Genomic DNA, 12,588 nt, shown 5'->3' with positions numbered 1-12,588 from the left:
CACTTCAGTTCCCAGCCCAGCGCCTAGGGGGAGCCAGAGAGTCGCGCTCGCTGCACTCTTCCAATCAGAGACTCAATTTTATGCTTCGGAGTTGAAATTTTAATTTAGACCCCTTTTAGAAAGTGGAATATTCGTACACAATAATAACGATCGTTTCATAATCACTACCGGAGCATCGTGTGTCGGTACTGTAAACCGCTGACGGGTTAATCGGCAGAACCGCGGCGGAAGGAAGCGATTAAACCGTTTGTTTCCCCACTCAATTTGTCACAACAAGACGCGGCTAAATTAATTAGGAAAAAAAAAACTGTTCAAGAAGTTTCGGTAAACTTTGGGTTGCAGACCAGGTTTACCGGTGAGACTGCTTGGTTGAATTAAATATTATATATTACATCCCGACGCAGATCCAACTCGTAATTCAGAAACAAAAATACCAGCTAGAAATGTATAATACAAATTAAATTAATAGAACATTTTGACACGTTAAAATGCCGTTTGTCAGTAATAAGGGAAGCCGTATGGTCTACTTGCGTCATTGTAGTCGTGGCCGAGCGGTTAAGGCGATGGACTAGAAATCCATTGGGGTCTCCCCGCGCAGGTTCGAATCCTGCCGACTACGGTTTCATTATTATTAACCTCCGCAACTTTTTTCTTCTCAGTCATGACGCCAATGAAGTAGTAAAAGTAAAAGTCTTCTACATTTGGTGAAATTCTCATTACATTTTATTTCAGACTGTGAAATTGAGAATAATCGCCATGCTTCTTGTCTGTGTGCTAGTGAATATTTATTGACGACTTATCCACAATATATTGAATGTATTAAGTTGATACATGTGATTAATTTAAACCTTACTGTATTATAGAAACAGAAACTATTATGGTATCAGTGACTGTATCTCCTCTTATGCTTTTGTAACAAGCAGCAGGATGTAAGGGTACAGTATTAACACTTGTTTACCCCATTTTGTTGGTGATAAGATGATGGATAAATGAGATATTCAAAAAACTCATGGCAAATATTCCATTACCCCATAATGATGTTGTTGTTTGGTTTTATTTCTAAGAAGTGGTGTGCATAATGAAATATCTTGTCAGGTAGCCAGTGCTGAAATATTTATGTCATAAGAATCACAAAATTGGTTCCACAAACACAAAAATGCCCTTAGTTTAGTCCAACGGCCTGTTCAGTCTCCACCTCAAAAAACAAGAGAGTCTTTAGGATGAAACGGAACATAATGTTGACTGAAACAACGCACCTCTAAAAAAATCTCCAAAAAAAAAAAAAATTATGTGATGCTGTCAAGCCTGTTTGAACCTAAAACCCTGTGGAATATGTCCAGTATCTTGTTGCTGATTTATTAGGTCCTGGTGATAGAAGAAAACCCCACTCAGTATAAGCTAGTTGTACCTAATAATGTGGCCAATGATTCACTACAACAGTATTGATACAAGAAGATGCTACAGTAGCTTAATACACACACACACACATTATCAGAACCGCTTGTCCCTTACAGGGTCACGGGGAACCGGAGCCTACCCGGCAACACAGGGCGTAAGGCCGGAGGGGGGAGGGGACACACCCAGGACGGGACGCCAGTCCGTCGCAAGGTACCCCAAGCGGGACTTGAACCCCACACCCACTGGACAGCAGGACTGCGGTCCAACCCACTGCGCCACCGCACCCCCCAGTAGCTTAATAGTAAGACTGAAATAGAGGCACATTTTGTTTCTTGAAAGCCACAGAAATTTAAAAAAAGAAAAGAAAAAAACAGCGATAGGCCAACTGAAGTGCTTAGGAATATTAACTGAATTTGGTGTGATGGGTAAACAGTGAAGGCTCACTTGAAGGTAATGAGATATTCGGGGTATGCTTGGCTGTCGTGGAACACCACAAATATTTTGGGGTTGTCCAGATCATTCACCAGGCTGTCATAGCGGTCACTCTGCAGAGGTGAGTGCTGTGGGGGCACTTTCATGTCCTCTGTGCCCAGGGTGTGTTGACCTGTCAAAACAAGGGCCATGAACATGCGCTGAGACCCGTCCGCTTAAGGGATGGAATAGGTGGGATGTTCTGAGTAGCTGGCGTCGACTGCGAAGTAAACTCCCACTCCATACTTGGTAGCTTCATAGAGAACAAAGAACAAGTAGTATAATTTAGTTTTACAGTAATACCCAGAACATGTATTTAGTATTTTTATGGGGTGAATGAGAACCTTCAGGGAAAAAAAAAAAAAATAGTTTTTAAGTTGTTGGGTATAGAGGAAAAGATGACAACGAAAATATGAAAATTACAAGATATGTTACGGTACCATTTTGCCCAGCAAAGCTCCGACTGAAACCAGTTCTTTGGATGGAGTCACAAGCTGCAGATGTGGTTCCATGGAACAGAACTCTTTCCATAGCACCACATGAAGGCCCATTCTTGTCTTCCAACTGTTTTTTCAGCACCTCATAGCTTTGGCGAAGGCGAATGTTCTGGATCCGCTCAATCTGCCGACGTGCAGTCAACTTCAATCATCTACCTCCATGACCACTTACAAAGCGGTGACTCACCTCTCAAGCAGTAAAATTCTATATTCTGGCTAAATTGCTGCAAAGGGCAGAATTAGAAAGCAGGCTCTTACCTTGATGATCGTCTTGGAGACTTTCTTAAACTCTCTCCTGACCTGCTGATACTCAGAGGATGAAGGATTTAGAATGAATGTCTGAAAGAGCTGTCCATTTGGCATACTGTCCCAGTTAAGCGGAAGGGAAAAATCTGGAGAAAATTGGTACGGAAGTCATTGTTTCCACTACAAATAAATACTTTAATCACACCATTTTCATTTGTGTTAAAGCTTGAAGGCTCCAGTTAGGAACAATCTAAGGATGGATAGGTCTGGGAAAGAGTAAGAAGAAATATTCACATTACCAGGCAGGTTCTCTAAGCGTTTCAGCTTGGCAACCTGATTGGTGCTCTTGTTTGTGGCTTCCATCTTCCCCCAATCTACAGTCCATTGCATACCCTTTCCGTCCTTCACTGCTCCGCTTACATCTCCTTTCTCAAGCAGGTAGTTAGCCTGCGGTGGGAATCTTTCCCAGTTGCTCCCGACCTCCTGGAAGCACCAGGCAATTTGAGCATAGATCTCATCCTGCTTCTGCTTTTGGACCTCCTTGCTCAAATTCTTCCTGATGGTGGACTCTACCGCATGACACGCCTGCTCAACTGCATTCCGCAAACCCCTCAGGAACAACACTCCTGACTGAGTCCTATCTGGTTCTGCCTGAACCCCAAGGGCTGCCATCTTGCTTGCCAACTCTGCAATGTCTTCCTGGGTAAGTGTGGTCAACTCCTCCACAGACATCTCTTGCTGGTAAGAGTGGTCTTCATAGGCCTGCTTTAGCTTTTGCATTGCACTTGCCACTGCCTCATTACACAACCCGATGACCAGCAATTTTGTAGAGGAATGCACTTGTCCAAGGTTCCAGAGAGGCCCTAGATCGGGCCTCGGAGAGGGCTGTGTTTTCACTTCCTGAGATTTTCCTCTGCTTGCTGAGGGAACAAGAGAGGAATTCTTAGCACAACTCATTTAACTTTGCTACCCTGTAGCTATGGACATGGTTGTGTCAATAAGAACTGTCTTCATTCTACATCACATATGTACATTTACTCATTTAGCTGACACTTTTCTCCAAAGCAATTTATAATGTCATGGTATTTACAGTTATTTATCCATATATACAGGTGGGTAATTCTTACTGGAAGAATTTCAGAGTAAGTACCTTGGTCAAGGGTACTACAGCCAGAGGCAGGGCACAAACCCATGATCTTTGAGTATAAAGGCAGTAACTCTAACCACTACACTACCAGCTTTCCTGATGGAATATACTTCCTTGCTGTGATTTGATGAAGCTAATGTATTGTCTGTGTTTTAAAAGCATGACCCTATTCCACAAGAGTCATAAAATCTCACCCTTTCTGGACTGCACCACTCCAAAATGAGTCTGCAGGTATCTTTTGAACTCCAGGAAGACATTGATTTTGGTCACGACAAGGCGCACAGTTGAGAGGCACTGCAGGGGGGCAACCAGCATTGCATTGCTGATCCCGTTCAGGATGGCATCTGCAACTATCCAAGGGTCCAGTGCCCCCTTGCCTGTCCCATGACAAATGCAAAACAGGACAGTTTGGTGAGGACATCAGCTGGAGTTATGAGAATTCCTACCTCTTGGCTGTCAGGCACTAAAAGAAGTATGTGCTATAATTAGGCTAGCACGACTGGTCTAGCAGGTAGTAGGCTGCTAAGACAGGTATAAAATGCAGATATCTGCTGTATGTGGATTTTAAGAGTGACTGGCAGTGTTAGTGCTGGAAACTATTTTGTGGAAACAATTTGGGATAAATCTTTCATTTGAATGGCAATATTACTCTCTTCAAAGGCCCTCAGTAGGTCTACAGTGAAAAATCCATGAAGCTTGTGACTGAACCAAGATCATGTAAAAACATATTGGTACCCACCAGCACATATGGCAGGGATGGCCACTGATGTATAGCCCCGTAGTTCGCATCTTTGAACAATCTTCTTTGCCAAGCTTTGAATCACACCTGGATTCTTCTCACCATTCACATGCATGAGGGCCCTGATAGGTAACCCTCCAGGTTCAGTCTCCAGGATTTCACCACGGCCTACACGTGCTAGACGGTGACCAAAGACTGGAGTGGATCACTGCTACCAATCCTGCACCACTGCAGTGATGTTTGAAGTGTCTACCTCATTCTTGTGTTAATAGTGAATGTCATTCATTTAACACCATCTGAACAGCATAAAAATTTGGAAGAAAGCTTTGTGTGATAAAATATTGTTTGACTTTTGCATTTTTTTTAATAATGTATGAATGGCTATAACGACAGTTTTCAAAAGCCATATGAGCTTACTTCTTTTCTTGAGAAAGTAAACCATCAGTGATTTTGCCCCTCATGGCTTCTGTTATCCTTAAAATTCTGAAAATTAAAATTCTTTCTTCTTTTCAGCACTAGACTACAAAATGTGGAACCTTGTAAAAACTCCGTTTGATAAAGTTACAAAGAAGGCAAAGCTCACCTGAAAGTTTTTTTTCAATCTCCCCTCCAGCAATGTCCAGAATATCTCTGCACACTCCTATAAAATGGAATCCAAATCATCTAGATGCTCATACACTCATAAGCATCACAGTTCAAAACAGAAGGCTCATACCCAAAGCATATTGTAACAGCGCTGAAGGGAGCTGATATTGCTCAGTATAAATAGTTATTAGTGTCTATTTCTGTATATAGTCTGGTGTTCTGTTTTGATTGGTTGTTGTATTGCTTATGCGTAGTTTGCCATAGGTGTAATTCTGGGGAGTTCAAAGGGTGACCTCCTAACCATTATGCAAGGAAGAGGGGCTCAGAGTGACCTGGGGGAACTCTCCACTGTTCTAGGATGGCTTAGTACTGGCTGTAGTATCTTTGTTAAGACTGCTGTTAACTTAATTAATGGTTTCCATCAATATTTTCCTCATATCTTTTTATATTTGGGAGAGCTCCGAGGAAAAAGACTGAATGTGATATAAAATAAATGCCAAAACACTAAAAGAAATTGAGTGTTCTGTTTTAAAAAAAAAAAACAGCCATGTTACTAAAAAAAAGATTTTATAATTTAAAATAAATTCAAGAAAATTTTACAATCTTAACAGAAATTAAAATTTATAAAAAATAATAACTAAAAAACAAAATAAATACAAATATAATAACATTTATAAATAAATCAATTTAGTGTTATTTTATTTGTTTTTCGATTTCTTGCGTCTAGCGGCAATTCCAGCTCTGTTGAGCCTTTCCAAAAATAAACAAGTAAATGAACTGAATTTTAATTAGAAACCGACCGATGACACAGCACGTTGCACCCAGGCCTATCCGCCACTTACTTGGTCATGTGTTCAGACTATCTTCCACTTGCACAATGTTGAATCCACATCAATGAATTGTGCTTATGATTAGTTTTTTAATTGTGAAAATCGGCTTGGTTCGGAATAATTTCCTATTAAAGGTCAAATCAGCCTTGCTTTTATAGTGAGTACAAAGAGTTGTCTGTAGTACAGGATTCAACGGTAATTCATTTCCTTGTAAACCTTGTTCGTCAAAGTTTCATCTTTCAAAAAATTTGAAAAGGTCAAGATTCATTTTGTTTGTACAATTCCTCAGTGAAGATTCAACATTGAGTCGACATCAAATCCGCATCGGTGTTTGAGGGGGTTGGGTTCAAGGTTTGGATTGTTGGGTGCATTAGTAGTTCACTTCTTTGTTCTCAGTCTCTGCTCAGGTGGGCAGAAATAGCGAACACCCAAAATTCCTGTTTTTTCTTTTTAGTAGGCCTTGCTCACAGGTAAAGCAGAAACATCTGCCTGTAACAACATCTTGGTAGTCAAAATTCTGCTGTCTGACCAATTTAATTCCTAGTCTCCTTCTTCTGTTGTTCTCTCTAAAAATTCTAATTTTTCCAGCCTAACCTATTCAGTTACAATCTGAATTGGACAATCTAGATCTAGAATCTAGATCAGCAATTTATATGAGACAGCTTATAGCGTAGTGGTTTGAGCTGTTGCTTTGGGGCCTGCGGGTTTGTCCCCATCTCTGGTTATAGTACCCCTGAGGAAGGTACTTACCCTGAAACTGCTCTACTAACCCTACCCAGCTGTATAAATGGGTAAATAATTGTAACCTTAACATTGTAAGTTGATTTGGAGAAAAGCATCAGCTAAATAAATAACTGTAACCACATCAAGAGTCATTCATGTTTGGGTAGGTACCTGAATCAAAATTAGCAAAATCTGTGGTGTTTACAATGACATCTGTTGTCTCATCTGTAATGTCACCAAAGACAAGTTCCAGTTGAATTTCTCTCACTGCCACAGTCAGGTCATCCATATCAGTTATCAGTGATGTGAAGATAGCTGAAAGAGGAATGAGATGATATGGCTTTTATGAGCATGAGTTCAGCTTGGTCTCTTGGGGTGCAACAGATAACATATGTTAAATACTCTAAAATAATGCAAAAATAGGCTGGTCATGTTCCAGAACTAATGTCCATTATGATCAGGATGTTTTTCCACATTAGGGGTTAATTTTAAAATGGAAATGCATTTAGCGTGATCTGCCCAACTTCCAAGACAAACTTACTCTGACTTGTGGACTGGTCCTGGACAAACTGTTTCAGTCCTTGATACATATGTAGAAGCATCTGTGAAAGAATTGTCGAAATTATCAACATTATTTGGAGACATTACAAAATTTCTTCTGTGTCAACACTGCCATGTTGCTCTGAAAGATTCCAAGTGTCTAACAAGGTGGTGATTTCTAGAGTCTAAAAGCTAGTACTATGACTAAGGTAACTGACCTCTGACGAGTCAGGACTGCTTTGTTTAACAACGATTTGGACAGTGGTGACACTCTGGGGGCTTTTTCTCCCAAACTTTCCAAGTTCCTCGATCAGGATGTTGACTGCCTTTTTGGGTGGGAATTGGAGTGCTATCCCTGGCCCAATAACTGGAAAAGCCACAAAGGCCAAAGACTGTTGCTCACAGAGTTCCAGAACTTGGCTGAGTCCACGACGCAATGCCTGAAAATAAGAGTGGGATAACCTTTTATAAGGAATAACTCTGTCATTACTGGTCTCACAACAAGCTGCTTCTAGTCCAGACTCTGTCCTGTTCCAGCCCATTTTTGCTTCATGCCCCTCTTACTTGTTCTGCTTGGCTGTTTGCTCTACCCCAGGGCAAACACTGTATGAAGTAAATCCACTGGCATCTCAGAGTGGAGCTTCCAGGCACTTTCAGCACATCTCCTGGGGCAAGGTTGCACCATCTTGTGGATTTTTTAAATGTATGGTTCAGTTGCTGTCCTGCTTTCTTTGATAAAGCCTTCCCCACCTGGGTGGACAGCAGCTCTGTGTTCAGCATGGGGGCAACCAGTACATCAACCTGGGTGGAAAGCAAGAAAGAACTAGCAACAATCTTGGTTTGTAATACATTTTAAATGTGTATTCATTTGTATCAAATTCTACTCATTTTGATTTTAGCAGAACTTGCCTGCTGGTCCTCCACATTTCCAAGTATCACCTCTAGGCCCACTTTGGACTTCAAGTTGTCCCCCTGTGTCTGGCCAGGGGGTGAAGCAGCAATACTTGCACCTTGTATGGAAGGACTGAGGACCGTATAATTACTGTTTGTCTCTTGCTGCATAGAGTAAATTATGACATGGCAAGAGTTGCACAATTGTTCTACAACTCTTGCACCATCTCCGTGGAGGAACTGGAGCACCCCGGGACCAGTCAGATGTACAACATTCCAACTTAGGTGACTGAGAGCCTGGCTGAGGCTGTCCTGGAGTTCCTGTACCAGATACTGAGGTCCAGAGAGGACAACACATGGAGATGGCAAATGGGAGGGTCTAAACCTTACCCCTGGGTTGTTTAGTTTAGTCAGCTCCAGGATCTCAAAGAAGACGTCCACCATCTTTTCATGAGGAAGAGCAACAGACTTCTGAATCTCCACCTGGTTGAACTGGTAATTTAGCAGGACTTGCTTGAGCATGTACACTTCCTTAATATAGCCTACTAAACGGACCCTGTTGGTTGAACTTCCAGCTGCACCTTGCTCATAAATGACCTGTATCCGATTCTCTTGCTGGTTAGCCTGCTGCTGGGCATCACTTAGAGTCTTCTTGAGCTCCTCCATGCTTGATGAGGAGGCTTCCAGTGTCACAGTCTCCAGGTGGAGGTCCTTTGTTATAATGGCTGCTGCCTCCTTTAGTGCCTCACGTGACAAGCTGAATAGACCCAAATCAGCTTCAAGTTTCAGGATTACAGGGGCCCGTAGGCCTTCACAGAACCGAGCCTGAAACCTCTGAATGGCACCGCTGGACTCCAAGAAAGCAAGGAGTGCAGCAGAAAGAGGGACCCTCTCCTCTTGAACTTCTTGCACGAGATTTAACAGCTTCTCATGCCCCTCCTGCACCTCAGCATGTGGTCCTTTCAGGACCAGGAGCTCTGGCCCCTCCCTGGTCACCTTCACAGCTGGGTGATGAGACCTAAATTCATTTTCAAACTGTTTCTCAACCAAGTGGTACTGCATTTCTGACACCTTGCACTGCATCCTAGTCTCTTGCTTCTGCAATAGCACTTCCAATGACAGCACTTTTTTTTGAACGTGTTTAGCCTCTCCAACTATCACTGCAAATCCCTGCGCTAGTTCTTTGTACACCTGAACATCCTCTGAACCAAAGCTCGAACTCTTCGTAAGGGTCTCCAGCATCAGCTGGTCAGACACATAATGATAACTGTATTTCCTCTTTATTTTTTCAAATACGTCATCTATCAGGGCTTCCCATTTACTTGTCTGCCCCTCCTTGGCCACTCCTCTCACCACCACCTTCTCTTCTTCTGGGTGAAGGTCAAAAGAGGAGGAAACCGGAGAGAGCAGAACCTGAAGATTTTTTCCTGCCTGAGGGCAGTGTTTCAGGTACTGTAAGAGGTAGGGATCCAGAGATACAGTTTTCTCCTGCTGGTTACCCAAAGGTGCCTGTGAAAATGTATAAAAATTGAATGTCTTTTTAAAAAAGCATTTGTGAATTCACAGCTACATAGAGACGGACAACTGGTAGCACAGTGGTTAGAGCTACTCCCTTTGGACCCAATGGGTGCAGGTTAAAATTTCCCCCCTGGCCTGTCATACCTTTGAGAAAGGTACTTACCCTAAATTGCACTGGTGAAAATTCTCTTCAGATGGGTAAATAATTGTTAAATAGGTTGACATTGTATGTCACTTTGGAGAAAAGCATGAATAAATGTAAACGTAGTTGCATATGAACACAATTCAGCTGCAATTTAAACAATGACAAAAGATAAACACCTAAAAGCCAGAAGATAAAGTGCAGACCTGAAAAAAATACTTAATTTCTTCAATGGGAACTATTAATTCACTTATCCATTCCATTTCCCACTCTTCATCTTATATTCCTCCTTCCAGTCTAGTTGGCTACCTATGATCTCGCCTATCGATTTCTCACTCATGACTAAAGAATTTGAAAATCTGATGTGAGGCCAGACAGTGGTCTTCAGCAGATCTTTAAAACTTTACAATTGCCATGATTTGCTTTATATCTTTTAATACTAAATACATGCAAGAAACCTGGAGAAGAATCAAATGCAATAGTCTCATATGAGAAGATCTTCCACTAGGTCAGTTCTCCAGAATGATTGTTGGATTGGTTTAGGGTTTTTTGGGTGTTCTCCAACCTTTAAAACCTCTATTTTTATACTAGTTACACAAACTCTTAAAAAAGAAAATAGAAATAAAACAATCACTCATTCGTTTCTCTGACTGCAAATACTGATGTCATGGGAGATAATAAAGGAGTTGTGCAACATGTCAAAGTCGAAAGCCAACAGTGGCATGATTCCCTGCTTTCATTCTTGGTGGGTAAATTCAGTCAAACCAAGCTGTCAAGCAGAGACACAATGGCACCTACACTGTGAGTGTCATCATTCAGCTGCGGAGAGGCACTCGAGTTGCCGGGTGCTGGACTGGCCTTGCTCCTGACTGAGAACCGAACTTCACCGCTAGGCAAAGTAACAACATGCTCCTTGATGTTCAATACCCTCTCCTGGGCTGCGAAGCAAGACAAAAAAAGGTAGACAAAGAAACACATAAGCAATGTACGTAACAATCAGAAATTGTTTTTCCTGAGTGTAACCTCACCCCCAGCGCAGAAGACATTCGACATACAGGCTCATTGTTCACTGCTGCGGTCGTGCTGGTTTGTGTCGTTCAAAGTGTGGTCCTGTCTCTTGTACTTCCGAGGATATTAATAATATCTATATTATAATTTCCAGCCTGTGTGACACTACTGCCTTTCAACCCGTGTCTCTGAATTGGTTGAGATGCATCAATATTTCTTTGTACGGTCAGTGTATTTAAAAATGTACTCTCTGTATCTATTTACACACACACACACACACATTTTCAGAACCGCTCGTCCCATACGGGGTCACGGGGAACCGGAGCCTACCCGGCAACACAGGGCGTAAGGCCGGAGGGGGAAGGGGACACACCCAGGACGGGACGCCAGTCCATCACAAGGCACCCCAAGTGGGACTCGAACCCCAGACCCACCGGAGAGTAGGACTGCAGTCCAACCCACTGCGCCACCGCACCCCTAACTGTATCTATTTATATAGTAAATTTTTCAACGTACAATTTGAAAATGGAGAAATACATGAATCATAGTTCGGATAAACATATGGGTGTCTCACTCTCTCTCTCTCTGTCATATATATGTGTATATATATATATAACGTAGTGCTGCTGTCTCATAGCACCCTGGGTACTGTGAGAGAATGTGGGTTCGATTCCCGCTCAGTCTGTGTGGAGTTTGCATGTTCTCCCTGTCTGTGTGTGGGCTTCCTCTGGGTGCTCTGGTTTCCTCCCACACTCCAAAGACATGCTGTTCAGGTTCCCCCATAGTGTGTGAGTGATAGAGACAGTGTGTGTGTGTTCCGCTGTTGTATGGATGGGTGACCCATTGTAAGTAGTGTATCTAGCAGTGTAAGTCATCTTGGTGAATATGGTGTGTGGGCTGATAACACTACATAGTATCTGTTGTAAGTCGCTTTGGAGAAAAGCATCTGCTAAGTGAAATGTAAATATATAGACACACAAAAAACCCTAAACCCCAACAATCATTCCTAGTGAAAGGTCTTCTCATCTGAGACTTAGTCTATTACATTTGATTCTTTTCCAAGTGTTTTGCATTTATTTAGTATTAAAAGATATAAAGTAAATCATGGTGGGTGTGTCCCTGCAGCCTTACACCCTGTGTCGCCGGCTTAGGCTCTGGCTCCCCGCGACCTCGTATACCGTATGGGACAAGCGGTTTCAGATGACGTGATGTGATGATGATATATACTGTGATATTGGTGTACCTCTCTCTACATATATATTACAGGTTTATCCGAACTATGATATACTAGTATATACTACTATACTATGATTCAGAGACACAACTGAGCTACAAATGACGACCCAGAGGATTTGACAAGTTCATAACAGCCTTGACTCTTTAATCTAAGTTTGATCATCAAAACTTTGTAGGAACCAAAAAAAAGCCTCACCTTCTTGTTCCTTGAAGGCAATCATATAAGTGTCGCCCGCAAAAATGTCCAGCGGTCCACAGTCCCCCCCGCCGGACTTTCGCTTGATCTGGAAGTACTTTTTGATCTTATCCCCATGTCCTTCACTGAGGTGAGGTAAATCAAAGTACACCGGGTATGGATACTGTGCCATTTCACAAGCACATCAACAAGTGTTGCTAAAGGTACTGCTGTCAAATTTATGAGCGTTGAAGGAAACGAGCAGCTGTGCTCTTCCTTTTCATTTTCACTTCTTTTCTTCACAGAACTGGTTCCACTTGTTTTATTTTTTTCCAGGTACAATTGAGTCAGTTGTCTGAAAAGGTTGCACAAACCATTTCAGAAGTAGCTTTTCAATTATTAAATAAGTTCTTATGAGAAATTATAAAGCGGGTAAATAAAT

The 12,588-nt window shown here is 42.1% G+C and overlaps 1 non-coding gene and 1 pseudogene across 1 annotated transcript; one reads left to right on the top strand and one right to left on the bottom strand.

Moving 5' to 3' along the window:
* Nucleotides 1-537: 537 nt before the first annotated feature.
* Nucleotides 538-619, top strand: trnas-aga (transfer RNA serine (anticodon AGA)). The gene has a single exon. It is a non-coding gene; the product is annotated as a tRNA-Ser (tRNA).
* A 1,073-nt stretch (nucleotides 620-1,692) lies between these two features.
* Nucleotides 1,693-12,363, bottom strand: LOC108941044 (protein mono-ADP-ribosyltransferase PARP14-like; annotated as a pseudogene).
* Between the last annotated feature and the right edge of the window lie 225 nt (nucleotides 12,364-12,588).

This window comes from Scleropages formosus, chromosome 11 (assembly GCF_900964775.1).
Source record: "Scleropages formosus chromosome 11, fSclFor1.1, whole genome shotgun sequence".
Lineage (NCBI taxonomy): Eukaryota > Metazoa > Chordata > Actinopteri > Osteoglossiformes > Osteoglossidae > Scleropages > Scleropages formosus.
Note: the sequence above shows the minus strand (reverse complement) of the source record. Positions and strands in the feature narration are given on the sequence as shown.